The sequence below is a fragment of the Xiphophorus hellerii genome, chromosome 9 (assembly GCF_003331165.1).
Source record: "Xiphophorus hellerii strain 12219 chromosome 9, Xiphophorus_hellerii-4.1, whole genome shotgun sequence".
Lineage (NCBI taxonomy): Eukaryota > Metazoa > Chordata > Actinopteri > Cyprinodontiformes > Poeciliidae > Xiphophorus > Xiphophorus hellerii.
In genome coordinates this window covers 23,395,396-23,401,395 of record NC_045680.1, presented here as the reverse complement: position 1 = coordinate 23,401,395, position 6,000 = coordinate 23,395,396, and positions in this window count along the sequence as shown.

Here is a 6,000-nt window from a genome sequence, read left to right as displayed (position 1 = left end):
ACAAAATTTAAATAAAACAATTTAAAAAGCAGAATCAATTTTAATTTAATTAAAATGTATACCACTTTATTGACCTTTTCTAAACAAATGGAATGTCAAAAATCCCACAGTCTTCATAATAATCAGTAGAAGAATCGTTGCTGGTATTGCCTCTATCAATCCCGTCTCCTAAATGTGGAGGAGCTTCTTTCATATTTCCACTTTGTATAGCAGAACCTGGAATTAATATGCGTCACATTTGGGCTCAATAAAGTATTTCAGAATTTAAATGTGAATTTCTTTTTTGGTGTGCCACCCATTGGGCCCCCCCCCCCCCCCCCCACCGCCCCTGGCCTACCAGACTTTTCTGGGGCCACCCCTGCTAAGATGAGTCATTTCCCTCTAAACCACAGGAACCATTTCTTCTTCAATATCACACAGGAGAAAGACAGAGAGAACACAAAAACAAGAGACTTGTGAATATCTGTGTATGCAGAGAGGTTTCAAGTATGAAATCCACCACAACAGATAACATAAACAGGGAGTCATTTGTCGATTTCCCCCCCCTTCCAAAAGTCACCATTCTGTCATATTACTGTTCATGACAGATTATATTTTTGCATTTTACAGCAGGAAAAAGAGGAGTAGACATGACGCAACGTGACAGTTTTTAATGACTCAGCAAGCACTTACTGTACTTCTCCCTGCATGTTGCAGCAAATGCTGTCTCCCTACCAAAACGAGAGCGGGGGGAAACCGTGGGGCTTATCTGCCACCTGGCTCCCCGTGGGCCCTCAGGTGTCGCCAGCTAGTTACGCGCCAACCGGCTCGCTGCTGCAAACCTGTCAGTCAGATTAGCGAACGACGTGACGTGCAGGCTTTTGGCGACGTCGCCGACTCTTCTGAGGGGAGGTGAAGAGCGGCTAAAGTTTATAATTTAGTGCCGAATTAAAGCTCCGTTGCAGGTTGACGAAAGTGCCAGGCTGCGTTGGCGAACATCGGATTTACGACTAAACGAGGGGATGCTGCAGGCCCGATTAGCATATCCTCCAACCTCCAAGCCGCTCTCAGGGTCATGCGCTCCCCGAGTCCTCCTGCCTTTGCTTTATGGCACCTGTTTACATAAAACAACTTTATTTGTCCCATCATGCATCAGTTTATGCGGAGCCCACGTTTATTGTCCATCTGGACGCTCTGACCAACACCGTTAATTACTGATAGAGCGAATGCTGCACAAATTCTCCTGGAGTCAAGAATGTAATAATAATAATAATAATAATAATAATAATAATAATAATAATAATAATAAAAAGAAAACAAAAATGTGTACAACCTGAAGCTGCTATTGTTGGACATTTATTGTGATGTTTTTTTTACTTGTTGTGCAGTAAGTTGACACAGTTTTCTATTTTTAGAATGTCTGATTCCAAAGACAAATATGTTTTACAGTTTACAGAAGAAAGGGGTTGTCTGCAGTACAATGCCCGCCCACACACGACACTTTATTTATTTTTACTGGGAAATATACATTTGTCTTCCTTTTTTTTTTTTCTTTTTACAAATATAGTTCAAATTTACATCCAAACATGATTTAAATTGTTGACATGTTGACGGTTTACATCATGACGCGACAGTGATCACAATGGTTTTATTTGGAAAATTCGTTTTTAATTTTTTCCACAAAAGATTCTGCATTATGATTCATTAGGATTTGTGCCTTCCACATTTTTTAACACGAATGTGTAAAAATATATTCAACAACATTATTCACACGACATTTTTCATGACTATATGTCACATTAGCTGGTGACATTTATCTCATGACTTTTGTTTTAAACCGACAGTAAAGATTTCATCCAGCAGCTGGCAATAAGACTTATCAGTTGTTACAGATATAATATTGTCTACGACATTCATTTGTTACTTTGATCATAAATCTTAAGGAAAAACATATAAAAAAAATCCACTGAACTCAGATGTTGTTTTGTAGAATAGTATATCTTTTACACTTCGACTCTCTTGAGAGTCTAAAAAGATGATATTGCTTGTGAATTTGCTTTAAATAATCAAAAAAGTCTATTTATTTGTCACTTAATATACTTGAAAACAGATGAATTTGTCTTTTTTGTAAGCAAGAGAAAGATATGGGAGCTTGATGTTATCCAGCTGAGCTGCAGTGCGCAGCAATATTTTAATAAAGTTCACTGCAATGGTACTCAATATTTCAGGCAGATAGAAAAAAAACCCTCTAGTATCTCATTAAAAGGACTTTAAACAGCACAAACGGGAAATCTGTTTTCAGTTTATCTAACCGCTGCTTTTGCTGACTCAGTTTATTATCCAAATTTAACAAGTAAATGACGGAAATGTACTTGTTTCCACTGTGCGCACTGATTTCTAAAGTAAAACAGTTTCCCCCCCCAAACGATCATGAGAAATAAGGGTTAAAACAAGCCGAGATTGTATGCAAAATTGAACTCAGTTATCAAATAAAGGTAGGCTAACTACTGCACGTTTGAGAATTTGAAAAAAATAAAACAAGAACAAAATATAAATAAAAAAACAGTGATCTGTTGTGGTTATGGAGTGAAAAGCGCTTTATGATCCCCAGCTGAGCAGTTATGCTGCCAAGTTTTAATGAGCTGATAGCGCGACTGACCTTGAGTGTATGTTATTCAGTTTATTGCGCGATACGGCTCCCTTAAAAGGCCGTGAAACATTATGAAGTGCTGCACAGCCAACAAATTATAATTATTATTTTTTTTTCATCATCAGTTGATCCATTTGATTTTGTTGATTCCCCCCCTCCTCCCCCTTTTCTCGTCCGCCCAAACACAGTCAGAGCCACGTGGTCAAGTTTTATTGGTCATTTCTTGGTTTAAAAGTTGACCTGCTGAATGTCACACCGTCACTTAATCCTGACATCAAATAAAGAAAGCCCTTTATGCCGACACGGACTTGTTGGACTTTTCCTAATAGAAGCAGCCGACTGCTCCGGGTATTTCTGAGGTGAAACCGGAGAGCATCTGAAATTAAACACACGATATACCGGCGCCGGACGATACTGGCTTTTGTGAGCGCTAACTGATAAAAGTCCTGCTGAATATTTACACTTGACATTTTTCCATTGTATGTTTTCTGCCTCAGCGTTGTGTCGGCTGATATTTCCCTCTGAATCGTTGCAGCTGCCTCTTTTTTTCCCCTACGTGATCCAGTAGGTTTTATGGTTGAATTCTGCAGATGATAAAAGTCCTTCACAGAACTCCTGAGTTTAACCCTGATAAGGACAGGCTGTGACCGACTGAGTTCATAACTCACCTGTTGCATGTTTTTATTATTTTTTTTACACACTTATTACGGGCATAAATGATCCCTGTTAACCAATAAAGTGACAAGTCAACAATTGTTTAGCATCGGTTTATGGGACATATGAGTATGAACGGTTCCATGTTTACAGTCTGACACATGGCTCCTGTGCCACAGCTAACACACTGTAGTGGTTTTCCACTGCACTGAAACCGATGGCTAGAAATTAATTATGATTGCATTATGATTATGTGAATGGAACAGAGTGCGATTTCAGACTGAATGCAATGTATTCTAAGTCTAGCAAATCTCTTTCACAGAGAAATACCTGAGCAGAAGGTGCGCAGGTGTGGCAGTGTGGGTGGTAGACCGTTTATTATGGGCCTCGGGTCACCAAGTTCACTTAAACCACGTTTAAAGGGCCAATTCTGCTTTCTTTTAAAAGGGAAAGTTAGTGGGCTTCCGTCACGATATCATGAGCAGTCAATATGTAATGTGTGACGTGACTTTTACTGCATTTTATTTTTGCATATATAGAGAGATTAGGCTGATTTCCAACCTTTTTTTTTTTGTAAAACTGAACTGGTGACAAATATTTTATTTGATTCTCTTTAGGAACCAAAATAAACTGCATTCAATATATTCTTTGTTCATTAATTATATGAACAAAGTATTTCCAACCATTTGTGTGCAACAACTAGCTAGGTTTTAGTCATTTAAAATGGATAGAAATGACTGACATTTTAAATCTTCTCGAGCATCTTACATTAGCACGATTAGCAGAATTAGCATATCTAACAGCGGCTAACATCAGCGTTTCCTTGAGAGGGCGGACGCTTACCTTTCCTAGAGTGTTCAAAAGGTGTCAAACATTCCCAACTCCAGCAAGCTCCATACAAGGAAAAGGCTGAAAGCTTAAAAGAATGGAAAAACAGGGCAGCTTTGCTGAAGTCTGTTTAGCCTTCACAGTATTTTGGCTAATGGTTAATTTGCTCCTGTGCCAGTTTGACCAAACTTCCCTAAGTGGGGTGAAAGGTTACAGTTGTTTCAGCAAAGCATAGACATACTTTTAGATTGCCCCAGCTTTATCTATCAATAGGCTTCAGCCTCCAAAATCTCTTATAAGTCTGCATAAAAATCTAATATGCCAACAGAGTATTTTATAGACAAAAAGCCAACTGCTCATAACCTTCCAACCGAAGCCCAGCTTTAAAAAGAAAAAATCTGTACTACCACTTTAAGAACTTGACAACCTTTGTCTTATCTAAACCTGAATTATGTCTATATATATTTTACGTGGGAGTAGTGATGGACTCTGACCTGAACCTCCAGAGCCACATAAAGACAGTTACAAAGTCGGCCTTCTATCACCTGAAGAACATTTCAAGGATTAAAGGACTAATGTCTCAGCCAGATCTAGAGAAACTCATCCATGCGTTCATCTTCAGTCGTATTGATTATTGCAACAGCGTCTTCACAGGTCTGTCCAACAAATCAATCAAACAGCTGCAGCTGATCCAGAATGCTGCTGCTGGCGTTCTCACTAAAACCAGGAAGATAGAGCACATAACACCAGTTTTAAAGTCCCTCCACTGGCTCCCTGTAGCTCAAAGAATAGACTTTAAAATACTGTTGTTAGTTTACAAATCACTGAACGGCTTAGCACCACAATACATTAAAGATCTGCTGTTGTTGTATCAACCCTCCAGACCTCTCAGGTCTTCCGGTTCTGGTTCTGCTCTGCATCCCCAGAACCAGAACCAAACGAGGAAAAGCAGCTTTCAGCATCTATGCACCACAAATTTGGAACCAACTTCCAGAAAACTGTAAAATAGCTGAAACACTGACTTCTTTTAAATCTCGACTAAAAACCCACCTGTTTAGAATTGTATTTGAAATGTAATCAATTACAAATTTATTGATGGAACTTGACTTAATGTTGTGTTTTGATTATTGATTCTATCTTGCATTGTGTTTCTGTGTTTGTAATGATGTAAAGCACTTTGAAATGCCTTGCTGCTGAAATGTGCTATACAAATAAAATTTGATTGATTGATTACGACTTCTCTACATGTAAAAATGATCTCTAGTGTAAAATAAGAACAAATTCTACCTATTCAGCTGCATGTTTTTGTCGCTTTGTCTGCTTTGTAATTACGTGGTTTCAGAATGACACTCATCTCTCTACAAACCTGTTTTTACATCAATGAACTCAGGGATGTGTTCATCCCTGGGGGTCTGCGTTCAGCACACCAACGCTACACTGCAGAAACACCAAGTCTTTCCAAGTAGTTTTGGTTTAGTTTCTAATGCAAATCTCTTAGCGCACTTGAAATAAGGCAAAACTAACGAGTAACTTCAGCAAGAGATATAGGAGTTTCTTTTAACTAAACAAAAAAAATCCTTAATATTGATGGAAAAGGATCCTTTTCATCAGCAGATTATTTCACTTATAACATGGGAGAAATGTCTTGTATTAAGTGGAATAATTATTGGAACTAGCACTTTTTCATCAATATTAAGTACTTATTGACTCTAAGCAAACTCCTAAATCTTGCTTAAAAGTTACTGGTGAGTTAGTTTTGTTTCATTTCAAGTGTACTAAGATATTTGCAGTGTGACTTCCTCACCAGTCATGTGAAACCTGCTGGAGCAGCTCAGTCAGCTCAGCCACAAATTAGCTAAATATGTCATGTTAAGTAGATTTTTTTTTTT